Source organism: Vitis vinifera, chromosome 14 (genome assembly GCF_030704535.1).
Source record: "Vitis vinifera cultivar Pinot Noir 40024 chromosome 14, ASM3070453v1".
Lineage (NCBI taxonomy): Eukaryota > Viridiplantae > Streptophyta > Magnoliopsida > Vitales > Vitaceae > Vitis > Vitis vinifera.
In genome coordinates this window covers 23,581,870-23,599,563 of record NC_081818.1, presented here as the reverse complement: position 1 = coordinate 23,599,563, position 17,694 = coordinate 23,581,870, and the positions used below count along the sequence as shown (strand labels likewise).

At 32.6% G+C, this 17,694-nt stretch overlaps 1 long non-coding RNA gene across 1 annotated transcript; it reads right to left on the bottom strand.

The window, feature by feature from the left end:
• Nucleotides 1–12,946: 12,946 nt before the first annotated feature.
• On the bottom strand, nt 12,947–13,758 carry LOC109123873 (uncharacterized). The gene is made up of 2 exons (XR_002031719.1): nt 13,692–13,758; nt 12,947–13,542 (listed from the first exon to the last, which is right to left on the bottom strand). It is a non-coding gene; the product is annotated as an uncharacterized LOC109123873 (long non-coding RNA).
• Between the last annotated feature and the right edge of the window lie 3,936 nt (nt 13,759–17,694).

The window sequence follows — 17,694 nt, the reverse complement described above, 5'->3', positions numbered from 1 at the left end:
GCAGATAGAGCACTAAATGTGGATTTGAGGATTTTGGATATGACTGGGTATGATGTTATCTTGGGAATGGATTGGTTGACAGTGTATAGAGCGGTTATTGATTGTCATCGCCGCAGGATAATATTTTGTCTACCAGAGGGATTTGAGGTTTGCTTTGTTGGAGGAAAGTGTGTTAGTTTGCCTTTTTCGCAGTCCGATCAGTGTTATCAGTATGTGTTGAGGAAGGGATCAATAAATTTCCTAGCTTGCCTTCGTGGTAAGGAGAAAGCCCAGAAGGACATTACAGAAATTCCAGTGGTGAGGAAGTTTCAGGATGTATTCCCAGATGAGTTACCAGGTTTACCACCGCATAGAGAGTTTGATTTCTCTATTGAAGTATACCCAGGAACTGATCCTATTTCAGTATCCCCTTATAGGATGGCCCCTCTTGAGTTGAAAGAATTGAAAACTCAGTTAGATGAATTGTTGGGTAGGGGTTTTATTCGTCCAAGTACATCGCCATGGGGAGCCCCAGTGTTGTTTGTGAAGAAGAAGGATGGTACACTAAGATTATGTATTGACTATAGGAAGTTGAATAGAGTTACTGTGAAGAACAAGTATCCTCTTCCAAGGATAGATGACTTGTTTGATCAGTTGAAGGGTGCGAAGTATTTTAGTAAGATTGACTTGAGAACTGGGTATCATCAATTGAGGGTTAGGGAAGAAGATGTTTCTAAAACTGCTTTTAGAACAAGATATGGGCATTATGAGTTCTTAGTCATGCCTTTTGGGTTAACTAATGCCCCTGCTGCTTTCATGGATTTAATGAACAGGGTATTTCGTGCTTACTTGGATCGGTTTGTGATTGTCTTTGTGGATGACATTTTGATCTACTCCAGGAGTTTGGAGGAGCATAAGCAGCATTTGGTGACCACCCTTGGAACTTTGAGAAGGCATCAGTTGTATGGGAAGTTAGACAAAAGTGAGTTTTGGCTTACTGAAGTGAACTTCTTAGGCCATGTGGTTTCTGAGGCAGGAATAGCAGTAGACCATTCAAAGGTGGAAGCTGTACAGGAGTGGCAAAGGCCTACCAATGTATTTGAGGTTAGAAGTTTCTTGGGGTTGGCTGGATATTATAGGAGGTTTGTGGAAGACTTCTCTAGAATTGCAGCACCAATGACTCGGTTGACTAGAAAAGGGGTGAAGTTTGATTGGAATGAGGAGTGTGAGAATGCTTTCCAGGAATTGAAGCGGAAATTGACCACTGCTCCAGTGTTAACTGTTCCTATTAGTGGAGAGTTGTTTACCATTTATTGTGATGCTTCTACAGTGGGGCTAGGGTGTGTGCTAATGCAGCAAGGCAAGGTGGTAGCTTATGCCTCAAGACAATTAAAGCAGCATGAGCGGAATTATCCAACACATGATTTGGAGCTTGCAGCAGTGGTGTTTGCCCTAAAGACTTGGAGACACTATTTGTATGGAGAGAAGTTTGAGGTGTACTCTGATCACAAGAGTTTGAAATACATTTTCACTCAAAAGGATTTGAACTCTAGGCAGAGGAGATGGATGGAGACATTGGAAGATTATGATTTTGCCCTTCATTACCATCCTGGGAAGGCGAATGTTGTAGCAGATGCCTTGAGTAGAAAGAGTTATGGCCAGTTGTCTAACTTGGGGTTGAGAGAGTTTGAGATGCATGCAGTTATTGAGGACTTTGAGCTATGTCTTAGTCAGGAAGGACGTGGTCCATGCTTGTACAGCATATCAGCTAGACCAATGGTTATCCAAAGAATAGTGGAGGCCCAAGTTCATGATGAGTTTTTAGAAAAGGTTAAAGCCCAGTTGGTAGCAGGTGAAATAGATGAAGATTGGTCTATGTATGAAGATGGGAGTGTGAGGTTCAAAGGGAAATTGTGTGTGCCAAAAGATGTGGAGTTGAGAAATGAACTTCTAGCAGATGCTCATAGGGCGAAGTATACCATCCACCCTGGGAATACCAAGATGTATCAAGACTTAAAGAGGCAGTTTTGGTGGAGTGGGATGAAGAGAGATATTGCTCAGTTTGTAGCTAATTGTCAGATTTGTCAGCAAGTGAAGGCTGAACATCAGAGGCTTGCAGGGTTGTTGCAACCTTTACCTATACCTGAGTGGAAGTGGGATAATATCACTATGGACTTTGTGATAGGGTTGCCAAGAACTAGAAGCAAGAAAAATGGAGTTTGGGTGATTGTGGACCGTCTTACTAAGTCAGCTCATTTTCTAGCCATGAAAACTACTGATTCCATGAACTCTTTGGCTAAGTTGTATATACAGGAGATTGTGAGATTGCATGGGATACCTGTATCTATAGTGTCTGACAGGGACCCTAAGTTTACTTCTCAGTTTTGGCAGAGTTTACAAAGGGCTTTGGGCACCCAACTGAATTTTAGCACCGCTTTTCACCCTCAGACAGATGGTCAATCAGAGAGAGTGATCCAGATCTTAGAAGACATGTTAAGGGCTTGTGTTTTGGATTTTGGAGGAAATTGGGCAGATTACTTACCTTTGGCAGAGTTTGCTTATAACAACAGTTACCAATCTAGTATTGGCATGGCACCTTATGAAGCACTCTATGGGAGACCTTGTAGATCGCCCTTGTGTTGGATAGAGATGGGTGAGAGTCGTTTATTGGGACCTGAGATTGTCCAAGAGACTACAGAGAAGATACAACTCATCAAGGAAAAACTTAAGACTGCCCAAGATAGACAGAAAAGTTATGCAGATAAAAGGAGAAGGCCCTTGGAGTTTGAGGAAGGGGATTGGGTGTTTGTAAAAGTGTCCCCTCGAAGAGGCATATTTCGATTTGGGAAGAAGGGGAAGTTAGCCCCTAGGTTTGTGGGACCATTTCAGATTGATAAGAGAGTTGGCCCAGTGGCATACAAGTTAATTTTGCCTCAACAGTTGTCCCTTGTGCATGATGTTTTCCATGTGTCGATGCTAAGGAAGTGTACTCCAGATCCAACTTGGGTAGTGGACATGCAAGATGTTCAGATTAGTGAAGATACATCTTATGTGGAGGAACCTTTACGAATTCTGGAAGTTGGAGAGCATAGGTTCAAGAACAAGGTGATTCCTGCAGTCAAAGTGTGGTGGCAACACCATGGGATAGAAGAAGCCACTTGGGAACCTGAGGAAGAAATGAGACGACACTATCCGCAACTCTTCTACGAATTTTAAGGTAAGCTAGTTTAAATTTCGGGACGAAATTTCTTTTAGGGGGGTAGGATGTAATGACCGGGTATTTTATGTCACGTTAGCAATTTTAGTTTGAAAAGTCTTAATTTATGTGATGGTTGAAAAGTCAAAAAGAAAAGCGTTTGGAGAACACGTGTCAATTTCGGATTGGTGAATTTCGTTTTATTGCGTCGGTCAATTAAACGAGTTGAAATTTTATGCCATGTCAGCCTTAGGATAGAAAATTCTTAGGATTTTAGAAATTGGAAATTTACGGGAACGAAAAACGAAAACGAAAAATGAAAAATAAATAAATTAAGATTAATTAGAATTAATTAAGAAAAATAAATTAATTAATTAAAGTAAATTGATGAATAATAATATTAAGAAAATTAGTTTTTATTTGGTGTTAATAAATAAAATTGTGTGTTAAAATGAAAAAAAAAATGAATTGGAAATTAAATAAAACAATTAGAATAAAGAAAAGAAAAGAAAATAAAAGAAAAGAAATAATAACAATAATAATGGATTGGGCTTAGTTTTTGAGTTGGGCTTGGAGCAAGTGGGCTGGTGGTTTTTTTTAAAAAGCCATGTGAAGTGGGCTGGGCTGTTAGTAAAAAGAAAAAGAAAAAAAAAAAGGAAAAGGGTGAAAATTGGAAAAGTGCAGCACGCGGGAGAGAGAGAGAGAGAGAAAAGGGCACTGTTCATAAATTAGGGCACTTGCCGGAATTTTGATCGGACGTTTGAACGGCCAAACGATCTCCGTTTCGGCCCAAATTCGGAGGAAGTATTCTATTCGACTAGACGAACAAGCCTGCGGTGGCTGATTTTGTTTTTAACGGCTAAATTTTCAGATCTGAGGTAGGGGACCCTAACCCTAAAACTTAAATTTTTATGTTTTTCCCTTGGAAAAAAATTATAGATATTGTCATTATGAGTTAATTAGGAATTATGGATGTTGTGTGAATTTTTCTAGAATATTTGGAATTTGTTTGGAAATTTTGGAATTTCGGGAAATTGATTTTAATTGATAATTAATTGTTTTGAAAGGTTAAAAAATTATTAGATGGGTTGGAAAATTCCAAAATTTGGGATAAATTTTAAATATAATGATTTGTGAATTTTTAGGCATTGGTTAGAATATTTTCGAAAAGTTTAGGGTAAATAGTTAGTTAATTTTGGATATTAGAAATTATTATAATGGTTGAAAAATTTTGTAAGTGTGGTAAAATCTCAAGATTGTTGATATGCAATTTTTTTTTTAATATTTATTTGGGATATTATCGGAAATTGTAATGTGTGAAATTGTGTGATTGGATTATTGGGGAATGTTGAGATTGTTGAATTATTGAGGAACATTGGAATTGTGGCATTCATTGCATCATGGTTATGTGAAAATAAATAAATAAATAAATAAAATCATGAAGATTGTGAAAAGTGTATGAAATGGAAAAAAATGAAATAGAGATGAGAAGTGGAAGCCCGTGTGAGGCGAATTAAGAAGGGAGAGAGATCCCTAGGGTGAAAGACCCAAAAGTTTACCCCGGGAAGACTCCGAATGGGGAGTGTATTTGGGTGCGGACGCGTATCCTTCGGTGAAAGCCCGAGAACAATAGTGCATTGTATGACTGTGTGTCACACGTTCATGTGCATTCATGTAATTGTTGAATATTGTGAAATTGGGTATAAAATTATATATATTAAACTATGTGGTTTGATTGACACTGTTGAATTGTTCCTGTGGTGTTGAAGTGTTCTTTTCGTATTCTTTGAACTTAGTAATCCCTTTAACCCCTTGGGTGTTAGGCACCCTACTGAGCAATGTGGAAATGCTCACCCCTTCCTTGTTACACCTTTTTAGATGCAGATATCTCTCCTGAGGATCCACAGGTGGGACAGGGAGGACTTCAGGATGCTCCTGGAGAGGCCTAGTGGAGCGTGACATTTATTTGTTATTGTGTTTCTTTTTGGATTTTGGGGATTTGTTTTAGCAATTATGACTCATGGATTTGCTATGAAGCTTTATTTGATTAAGTTGTTAATTGAGAACTTTTATTTTGGACTATAATGAATATTTATTTAATCTTGTTGTTTTGAGTAGTTTTGGGATATTGTAAATTATGAGAATTCTAGTGAGATGTATAAAAAAAAAAATCCAGAGTGTTTTGGTTGACTGCCAACATGGAATAGGAGGAACCCTTAGGGTCAAACCTTTGACCTGGGATCACGGGTCAAATTTTGGGTCGCCCGGAATTTGGGTCGTGACAGATATTGCTCTCAAAGTTTGTGCAATCGAGGAAACTGTGTCTCAGCCTTTGATTTTTCTTTCGATTGGGCTAACTGGGTTTTATGCAAAAGTCTCAGTTTCATTGCTCTGAAAGAGTTGAAGAAATTAATGATTATCCAGTTTCAGTTTTGGATCAGTGGGAGCGGGGCTAATTTCCTGAAGATGCATCATATGAAGAAGTCTGCGGTTTCATCCTTGAAGCGTGGTTGGATTGGTATTATAAAATCCCCAAATGGGGTTTGTCCCTTTGCGGAGCATGAGCCTTCAACGTGAGTATCCGATGCAGGTCTTTCTGGGTTATCGTCTATAGTCTTTGAGAGCACTACCTTCAATCCGTGTATCACAAACAGGCTGTATACAAAGGAATGGATAGTTGACTCCTGCTCATCATACCGACCCATCGAAACTCATGGAAAAAGCACTGTGGTTCCATACACTGCTTTCCTCGCTCTCAAGGGTTCTCACCATACCCACAATCTCACTCTCCCGTCATCCATATCCACCTTGTCCATTAGTGTGCCTACTACCCAACTCATCTCTCATTTCCTCGTGCCCATCTCCTACAATTTATCTATCTTAATTTCACCACCACCTTCCAATGCCCACCCGTCCATTTCTCTCACTACCCGGTTCCCTAAAGGTACTCATATATGCCAAACCTTTTACGCCCGTATTTCACACCATGTAGCCTGCATGAGGAGTTTGTGGAAGTTTCAGCTGCTGGCATTGACGAGAACGTGATTGGACAGTTTGGTATAGGATTCTACTTGGCTTACTTGGTGTTTGAGAAGGTGATCGTCGCTACCAAGCACAATGATGATGAAGAGTATATCTGGAAGTCACAGGATTGGAAAGACCACTGAGAAGGAAATTTTTGAAGAAGAAAATCAAGGAAGCTTCACGTGAGTAGTCCTTGGTCGACGAGCAAATGACCATCTGGATGAGGAAATCTGGGGAGATTATTAAAGAAGAGTATGCCGCATTTTACAAAAGTCTGACCAATGATTAGGAGACACGTGTCTCGCTAAACTTGCCCAGTTAAAACAATTCTCGAGTCCCCTTATCAGCCAAATCAAGTCATGGGAAGTGGAGAGCATAGTCTGTGGTGATGAAAAAGATGGTGACGACGGTGTGTGCTGCATCTGTTATGCTTGTGAAGCAAATACCAGATGCTTGAAGGCATGCATGGTTTATATGGTGGTCGCCAGGAGGGGAAAGTCAGAGAATATATCAGCTGATATCATCAATCCCACAAGCTACATCAGTTGCCCCTCGGGCCCACGTGCAAGACATCATTATGCATGAACACCTTTATGTCACGTGCCACCCTTCTATTCTTTCCATCCTTATTTTATTCCTATAAATGATTTCCCACTCTTATTCCTCAAATCATTTTTCAAAGTCTATTTTGTAAATAACTTTTCAAATTTCGATTTTCAAATAAAATTCAACTCTCCCATTTTTCATCCTTAAGTTTCTTTTAGGTTCCAAAATCCTGTTTTTAATAAAATTTGCTGCCATTTCCCTTCGGCACGCAACTTTCATAACTTCTTTGATTTTTGAATAAGTTTTAAAATAAGCAAAGAATAAATTCCGTAATTCCGAATAATAGAATTTATGAAATTAATTCATGCTAAAATAAACGGGCTTTGGTAGGGGCCTTACATAAGTGAATTTATGATTGATTGATTGATTGATTGATTGATCCGATTATCATACATGATTAATTTTATTATGCTCTATGACATGCATGAGATTATTCTTTAATTGTGCGCTAACCCCCTCTCTTGATAGCGCATAACGGTTCGTTGCCTAGGTACACACCTATTCTCACTCTGGTCACTTTATATTCATGTTTTTATTCTCATACGTGCATGATCAATTTGAGTTTTCATTGACTTTCTCATTGGTTGTCATGTCAACTTCATTTTATTAGTAGAGACCCGACTTTAAGGACTTAGAGGGGTGCTACGGTCTTTACCATACCTTCCTGATAAGTAACCTGACCCCCGAACCCGATCCGGTTTTTCACAGACTACCTTTTCCAAAACAATGAGTCATATTTAGGGTTTTTCTTTCTTATGTTGTTTACCCTTTAAAAATAAAACAAAAATAAGTGGCGACTCCAAATCATTTTCAATAAAATAATTTTTCAAATAAAAATCGAGCTCGCCATTCGAGTGTGAAACGCGTTGAGCACGAAAATACGGGGTCCACAATAATACATAATTTATAATTAAATTTAATGGATAATAGTTATTTGAGTTTATATAAAATAAATAGTATATGAATAGGAATGATTAGTTTTAAATGGATAATGGATAGGAATGAAATAAATAACACATAAATATTGAGATAAAAAATAGAATTGGATAAAAATAAAAATAAAAATGATATAAAATTTATAAAACATATTTACTTAATAAAAATAAAAATTTCATCACATATCATTCACATTGTTTTATTTTTAACAAATTATTAAAAATTCAAATTCACTCACTGAAATTTAAAAACACCAATTATATACACTTAGGATTGGTGGAAATTATGTAAAAATTAAAAATTAAAAATTAAACACTAAAAAATTGTGGAGGGTATCATAAATGTGAGAAAGGTATGCATTTCATATATTTCATACTTTTTTAAAATTTAAGATTTTTTTTTATTTAGAAATACAATAATATTGTTTATTCATACTAATTAAGACTTATAAATGATAAAAAAATTCTTAAAAAATTAAAATACTAAAAGAATCGGAGATGGTACGAAAAATGTGTGGAAAAATACGAATAATGTGATGAATCTTTACATTATTCATACCATTCCAACATTCTATGTACACTTGATATTTTACACTTTTTTCAATTTTCAATTTTTTTTTTTAGGGTACAAAGAATGTAAGAATATGAACAATGTGAGGACTCCTTAAAATTTTCATATCCTTCCCCACATTCTTTGTATCCTAGATATTTTACATTTTTTTTTTCAATTTTAAGATTTTTTTTCCCACTTGAAAATGATATAATATTGTTTACCCATATTAATAAGGCTTATAAATGATAAAAAAATATTCTAATTTTTCTTTTTAAAAAATAAAACACTAAAATTTTGGAGATGATAAGAAGAATGTGAGAGGAAGAGTATGAAAAATGTGAAAATCTTCACCTTCTTCATACACTTCCCATACTCTTTGTAACCTCTAAAATTTTCATTTTTTTTTTTTTTTTTTTTAAGAATTCTTTTTCTCCACTTCAAATAGCTTTAATATTTTTTATTTATACCAGTTACATTTTGCAATTGATGAAAATTATAAACAAAAAAAATTTAAAAGTAAAAAACTTCAAAATTGGAAAGGGTAAGGATTATGAGGAATGATACGAAAAATGTGAAGAATCTTCACTTCTTCTACCTTTCAAAATTTTCATTTTTTTTTTTTAATTTTAAGAATTTTTTTCTCATTCTAATATTGTTTATTCATACTACTTACACTTAATAATTGATGAAAATTATGAACAAAAATAAATTTAAAAGGCAAAAATATCAAAATTGGAGAGAATACAAAAAATGTGGGAAAGAGTATTAAGAATATAAGGATTCCTCTCATTCTTCTTATCATTCCCCACATTCTTTTTACCCTACAAACTATTCTATCTTTTTTAAATTTTAAGAATTTTTTCTCCACTTCAAATATCAATAATATACTTTGTTCCTACTAGTTACACTTACAATGATGAAAATTATGAACAAAATAGTTTTATAAGTACTAAGCTTCAAAATTAGAGAGGGTCTCACATTCTTGGTACCATTTCCCATATTTCTCGCACCCTTTATATATATATTTTTAATTTTAAGATTTTTTTATTTCAAATAACAATAAAATACCTTTATTGAGTTACAATTAATGAAATATTTGAAAAAAAACATATTAAAGTTAAATACAAAAATGGAAGACACTCGTACCAACCTCTCCATAAAAAAAATTAAAATTATAATAAGTAAAAAAATTATTAATACAATTTTCAATTAGTAATTGATTGATCACTATAATAATTTTTAACAATAAATACTTATTTTAATTTATTTATAAATGATTTTTTCACAACGTCCTAATGTTATAACTTTATATCATAAAATAAGTGGAAACTTTTATTTTAGAAAATTTTAAATATTTTACAACTTTTATAAAATAATTTGTTGAATAATATAATTGGTTGTTGTAAAGATAATTTAAATTTTGGGTGTATGAGATTGCTTCCTTTTAAAATACATGGTTAACCGGTTGGTAACTTGTAGTATTGGTGTTTTTCAATTTTTTATTAATGTAAACTTTACATGTGTCATATTTTGATTGGTAAAAAAAGGGGAGGTATGGCAGACCCTAAATAATGTTTTTGTTAAAAATACTTTAAAGATAGTTAATATTTAAATATAAAAATATCTAGGTAACATTTATTATTATTATTATTATTATTATAATTATATTGAATACAATTTTTTGTAAAAAAAAAAAAAAACTTGTAGTCAAATTGAAAATTTGTTAATTTTAGGAACAAGTACTAAAATTCTTTTTATAATAAATTTGATTGAGATGATGTTTGTTTTTTTTACTTAATTCTAAATAGAACCTTAATGCTTAATAGTGTTCAATATTAGATTGTTTATTTTTATGGTATTTTATTTTTATTAAGTATTAAAAAGTAAAGAAAAATCATATATGTTATTTTTTCTATTTAGAAAAAGCTACATATTTTAGCTTTTTCTATTTAGTAAAAAGTTTATAATAAGTCATGAAAAAATAGAAAAACAAATATCTTAAATTCTGAAAACAAATTACTTTTAACAAAAAGCCAAAAAAACAAACACCACCTTAGTCTTAACTCGGATTAGACCTTGGCATGTCTTGGCTTGGGCTTAGACTTTGATGTGTCAGCTTGGAGTTTAATATGTTGAGACCTTGGTGTGTAGTGGGCTAGGCCTAGATTTTTGCGTATCTTCAATTTGGATTTGAACCTTAGAGTGCCTTGGGTTGGACTTGGACCTTAGTTGGATCACATTAACTCAAGGTATAAATGTTTGATCTCGAATTGAAAACGTCTCGATTTTAATCTTTGAAACTTCAAACTTGATCTTCAAAGTTTCGAACTTGATATTCAAAATTTTCAAATCTTCAAATCTAGAATCTTGAACCTTGCCCTTCAAATCTTTAAAGGCTTTAAAAAACTTTTTGAGTCTTTGAGGGGAGCTTTCCATAATTCTTTTCAAGTGTGAAACTCGTATTTAGTTCAATTTTGTAGATTAAAGAGACCCTTTATTTATAGGGTATAAGAGAGACATATTAAAATCCCCATAAACAATACTATTAAAACCAAAAGAAATTATTATTTTAATAGAGTTATTGATTTGTTAATAAATGAATATTTATTAATTTAGAGAGAATATTATATTTTTACTATACTACCTATACATGAAAAAAATATAGTGTATGAATTACAAAAAATTAAGGATTAAGTTGAATTTAGTTTAAATACAAAGAAAGGATAGACGGTTTTAGATGCATATTTTGATAAAGAGTTGGTATTATGAATTTTTATTTACTATTTTTCATGTACTTCATCAATTATTAATTTATATTTCCTTGATTCTTGAAATATTTCTAAAAAAATTATTATTTTATGCATTTAAAAAGGTTATTAATTTAGTATATTGATCCAACTTGAAACCAAAAAATTTTATTATTTAAACATTGTTATTAATTTAATGAAAATTTATTTATCATGATTTTACTATATTTGAATAGTTTTTCTTATTCCTTATAAATGTTATTCCTTAATCAAAGTAGATTTGGAGATATTTTTAAACATAATTTGGATAGTTTTGACCCTTAAAATATGATATTTAACTAAAAATACAAAATATATATGAAACTTTGGAAAATACATTTGGATACCTTCTAATTTATTAATGATGGACAATTACTTTTTCACTTATTAGATTCACCATTTATTTATTTATTTTGGTAATTATATTTTAATTACCAAATTTCTTATTTCTTTGTTTAATTTAAAATCAACTTGTTTTCCTTTGTGTGGGTCATAGATATGCATCACAATTTGATTTGATAGAATTATAAGTGCTATTACTTTTTTTTTATATGCATTTTTTATTACATATCTTTTTTAGACAGGGTAATCACTAAGTAGTAAATTTTTTTTACCATTTTACAATTCCTCCAAAATTTCTTTACATATTTGAATGTGTAAAAGTGAGTAAATTTTGAATATATTTGATTGGATGTAAATACATTTAACCACATTAGTTTCAAAGATGATTTTCTTTCAAGATTCTTTGGATTCTTGTAAAAAGAATACTTTGCTAGTTTACAAGACTTTGGTTGGCTCAACCACTTGTTGGTCGTTTTGCACCTTGGATGATTTGTTTCACTTTCCTTGGTGGAGCTCAAGATCTACTTGAAAATTATTCTATCCTAAGTCTAACAATATTTTGTTTCACCCTTGGTGATTCGTTTCCCTTTCCTTGGTGGAGCTCAAGATCTACTTGAAAATTATTCTGCCCTAAGTCTATCAGTATTTCAAGATCTCTATCATCCTTGGTGTTGCAATCTCTACTTCATATATGAGTAAAGCTCTCTCAATTGTGGACAATTTGACTAGCGATTCTTAAGAGCAGCTCTTGATGCTCAATTTGTTGATGAGATGTTATCCAAGGATGATATGACCAAACATAAATTGTGAGTCTCTTTAGTCACGTTGGTAAGTAATGAAGAAAGACTTGGAACATTCAAAGAACAAGTTGAACTTCTTAGTAATAGTTACGAAGAGATTGAATCCCTAATTTGCCAAAGTAAATTGGAACTTTTAGAGTAATGTACCCGTATTTTAGCCTTACTTGATAAGATTAATATTTCTCAAGAATATTCCTAGTATTTTTAAATAATGAGGATATCATATCCTTGAAGCTTGTAGTGAATTTCAATGTTTCACCTGAAAGCCTTAAGTCGGTAGCTTTAATTTATGTAGCATGTAATTGGACATTTAGCTTCTATAAAGCATTGGTATGTTTATTATTCCAATTACATTACTAAATTTCCTTCAATTCCTCGAGACATTCTTTCTTTATTCTTATGACTAAAGCAAAGACACTTCATATATATATATATTTATCCTGAACTGGCTCTAGGTAGTTATACCAAATCACAAGGGAAACATACTCTAGTGTTTCTATGAAGGTGGTACAGGAATTGTTAATGTGACCTCTACCTCCTCATAAATGATTAAGAGTTGGGGGAAGCATGGCCTCCTCAAGCAATTCACCTAATCTCTCCAGCATAGAAAACCACATGCTTAGGAACTAAACAAGGTTGCTAGATAACACAACCAACTCCACAATCCAGAACACCCATCCCCTTCCCCAACCAAACCCCATTAATTAAAGAAATAAATAAAAGGGTAGCTCTGCAAAAAGTATCTTCCAATATTTGCTTATCAACTTTAAATTCTGTAAAGAAACATATTGTATAAACACAAAGGATGTGAACTGGATGAGCAAAAGGTGAACTGTAGTCTATACAAAGTAACTAACAAGCCAAAGCTGATAATGGTGGGTGCCTGGGAGATAGGATTTTCTTCAAAACTAGGCACTAAGACACTCAAAGCATGATCGACTGTCCATGCTTTAACACTCCTGAATGGAAGTTAACATATGCATGTACCCTGCAACCTAATAAGTGTCCTGCTGAATGGAAGCTAGTTCAGCATCACCTAACTGCTTAGGCACACATAAAACCACAAACTATATTGAGAAAACAATTGTGCCACAGAAACTTGACAAACCTTCCTCCCCCCCACCTCTAAATAACTTCTCACACTAAAAAATAACTGGGAAAAAAAAAAGATGCAACTAAGGTAAAATAACTAAACATCTTTTGTACTTCCTTGTTCACTAGTAATTCTCCATCAATTGGAACCATTTTGCAGACAATTTTACCAGCCCTGAAAGTTTCACTGTAAGTACCTTCACCAATTTTGACAATGCTTTGTGGATCACTGCATTCAAGAGAGATTCATTTTCCGAGATGTTAACGATGCAAGGGTCCATATATAGCTGAAATCATCAGTGCATGAAAACAAAGATTAAAATGAAAAATCAAAGCAAGATAAAACAATATGGCAACTACAGGAATGATAATTTGTACCCCTGAAAATCCTCAAGTAGCGAGTTGTCCAAAAGCCAAAAGGCCTGGAACAAGAATAACTATACATGTCATGCATGTTACCAACAAATAAAAATGTTAGGAAATCAAAGTAGACAGAAATAACTTTTAATGACCAGGATTTCCACCACATAATTTTCAAACATGAATCGATACACAGGGAAGAAATCCAAGTGATGAAAAAGAATGGATCCCTTTCCATGCTCAAGAAAAATTGAACAATCTAGAACTCTTCCCTCTTATCTTTTTTGAATTTCAATATCAATAGACAAAAATTGATATCTATTTGATTGCTCCTGCATCCTTTTAGGAAATGCATATTGAGACTAGGGTTTTAGGATTGATGTTCTGATACCATGTTATTTGAGAAAAAAGTATTTTAATAATCTTAATTGCTAAATAATTAATCAATGAAAGATTCGGATCATAAGAAATTGAATTCAGAAAATTTATAACCAAGTTGATTTAAGGATTCTTGAACCAAGTTTTACATGAGAAAATTTTCATTGTAGATGGAGATTTAGATTTAATTGGGACACTCATTCTCAATGAGCTTTTGTTGTCTTAACCTATGGTTGTGCTAAAGGGTGGGTGAAGACATTTAAAGGGTTAGACTAGGAGGCCCACCTTTTTTTTTTTTAATACTTATTGTGGATGTGATAAGCATTCTCATGCCTAAAACAAAGACAAAGGATTAGAAGAGAAATTCACAAAACCTATAAATAAGTCATAATTTTTTGTTTAACCTACAAACATATTTGAAATGACACAAAATTAATGAGTTTTGATTAAGGTAAATAATGTTTGTGTTATATGCATCCCTACCTACTTAACTTGTTTATTAAAAGTCATGTCGTAGTTGAAGGCTAGCTTCAATACACACAACCCTTTTTAACTTGACCATATAATTAACATATCATGATAAAAAGACTTATGGCTCAACCCATATATAATTATTTATTTGCATACTTTTTATATTCAAAATTTAAAATTAAGACCATTATGATTAAATTATTTAATTTTTCCATATATTTTATAAATCTTTTAAAAAGTTAATTTATAACTAATCATATAATATTGAAGTTTTAAAATATAACAAAGTGGGTTTGTACCAAATATTATATGCCTAATCTTTCTATGCCCAAAAATAGATATGCAAGACTATGTGTTCAATACTATATGCCCAAAACCTAGTGTCCTTGATACAAATTTTAGTTATATATTTGTCAATTTTAGATAAGGGTAACAAGGTAATTTTAGATGCTTATTTTTTTATTTTTATAAATATTAGGAGTATAAAAAGATAAGGCAAAGTCCATAAAGTCTTTTTTTTTTTTTTTCCATTTCTTAATGGTTGATATGGATATAAGGTCACCAACCAGTGTAAGGTGGTTTGGTTTAATTTACCAAAAAATATAGAATAATTTACCATTTAAAAACATAACATAAGTGGATTGTACCAAACACCATATGCCTATTCCTATAATGTCCAAAACTAGATATGCAAGATTGTGTGCTCAATACTATGTGTCCAAATCTTGGTGTCATTGATATATATTTCAGTTATATATTTGTCAATTTTTTGCCCTTAAAACCCTGACACTTCTTTCTCTCTATCCATTAAGATGGTGAACCTCGAGAGATGAACCCTAATAACCCCATCTTAAGAGATACGAACTCTGATACCCCCATCGTAGAGAATGAGGTAGAGCCTAAAACTTCTATTTTGTAGCCACAAATGATAATGCCTTTGCAAGCAAGGATGTCAACTTCTTTGACCCCATAAATGCTTGTTGTCATTGGTCTAGACCCAACATCTTTTGGTTTACCAAATGGTTGTACTATTGAGTAGAGATATCGCTTTTCTCCAAAATACGCCAAAAAATCAAATAAGGTATTTCAATGATCAACTTGTTATGTTGATTTATTTTTTTTAGGGTTTATCTCGCTTTGAAATCTAATAGAAAGGCCTCGTTTATTATCTTAATTTTAAGTATATTTGAAATCTAGTATTTTTATTTCGATTTAATATTTTCAAGAAGAATAAGGATTTAGGTTAAAGTAGCTCTTTTATTGTAAAAATATTATTTATGCATATCCATATTTGTTGGAAACCACAAGATTGGGAATTGATAATAATTTGTTAAAATAAAAAATTTATTGCATCCTACTTTTCAACATAATAACAAGCCTATTTATAATAAACTAATCATACTTGTACTAGGACTCCAATTCCAATTAGACCAAGAGTCCTAATTAACATAGGGAACCTAAATAAATAACAATTCTTAATATTTCTCAATTTTCTAAAATTATTTTAATTTGACTTTAAGTCGGATTATAATTTTATCGGTTTTCCTTAATTCGAATTGTAAAGTCAATCACACCAAGCATCATCTTCAACTTCTTGAACACATCTATCTTTAGTGGCTTTGTGAAAATATCTACAACTTGATCTTCTGATCTACAATACTCAAGTTTGATCTCTTGCTTTTTCACAAGTTCTCTAATATAATGAAATTTGATGCTTATGTGTTTACTTCTATCATGAAACATCGGATTCTTTGTCAATGCAATAGTAGACTTATTATCACATAAAATCTTTGTAAGACCCTTTTGTTCATACTTTAATACACTAAGCATCTTGTGAAGTCAAACTACTTGACATGTTGCGAAAGTAATTGCCATGTATTCAACTTCTATAGTTGATAATGCTACAACTTGTTGCTTATTTGATGACCATGAGACTGTCCCTATTCCAAGATAAAAAAACATACCCAATAGTACTTTTTCTAGTCTCTACATCACCTCCCTAGTCACTATTTGTGTAGCCCACTAAATTAAAGTTGTTTGAGTAAGAGTAGAAAATTTCATGACCACGAGTATCACTTACATACCTCAAAATTCGCTTTGTCGTTTGGAAGTGTGACTGATATGGTTTTTTCATAAATCAACTAATAATTCTTACTCTATAAACAATATTTGGTCTAGTAGAAGTTAAATAACAAAAATTCCTAGTATGTCATTGAAATATGTAAGATTTACTAATTCTCTAGTGTCTTTCTTCTTCATCTATAGTCGTTCTATAATAGAAGTACGGATTGCTAATGATGATTCCATCTTAAATGGCTTTAAAATGTCTAAAGTATATTTTTTTTATGAGATAAAGATATCATCATCTCTTTGTTGGACTTTAATTCCAAGAAAATAGGACATTAATCTCAAATCTATCATCTCAATTTGTTGTTTCATTGTTTCCCTAAAATCTTCAAACATATGTTGGCAGTTTCCTGTAAAAATTAAACCATCCTTATAGAGATATACAATAATTATATCACCATTAGAATTTGATTTGATATAAAGTGTATGCTCAAAATGACTTTTTTGAAATCTATGTCGTAATAGATAAGTATTAATTTGCATGTACGCCTGGTGGTGCCTGCTTTAATTTATATAATGCCTTATTGAGTTTATAAATGTAAAGATAATATGAGAATGAATGTTTGTATTATATTGTTGTGTTAATAATGAATACAAGAGCAACTTTATATAGTTGAATTACAGAGTTTGAAATAGCATAAAATCAGCTAACTACTTACATGATTAAAGAATGATAGTTAGAACAATAAGATAGATACAAATAAAACAAACTATATCTGGTTGTTTCTCTAACACCACTCGTCAAGCTGAAGGCGGAGAAGAACAAAGTTGAAGCTTGTCTCGGTGCTTAACAAATAGATGTTGACCAAGTGGTTTGGTAAGAATATTAGCAATCTGGTCATCTGAAGAAATAAAATGAACCTGAATGTTGTGTTGTTGGACTTGTTCTTGAATGAAATGATAGTCAAGTTCGATATGTTTTGTTCGAGCATGAAAGACAAGATTCGAACATAGATAAATAGCTCCCACATTATCGCACCACAATGTAGCTGGATTTGAGGAAGAGAAGCCAAGTTCAGAGAGAAGTGATCGAAGCCACATAATT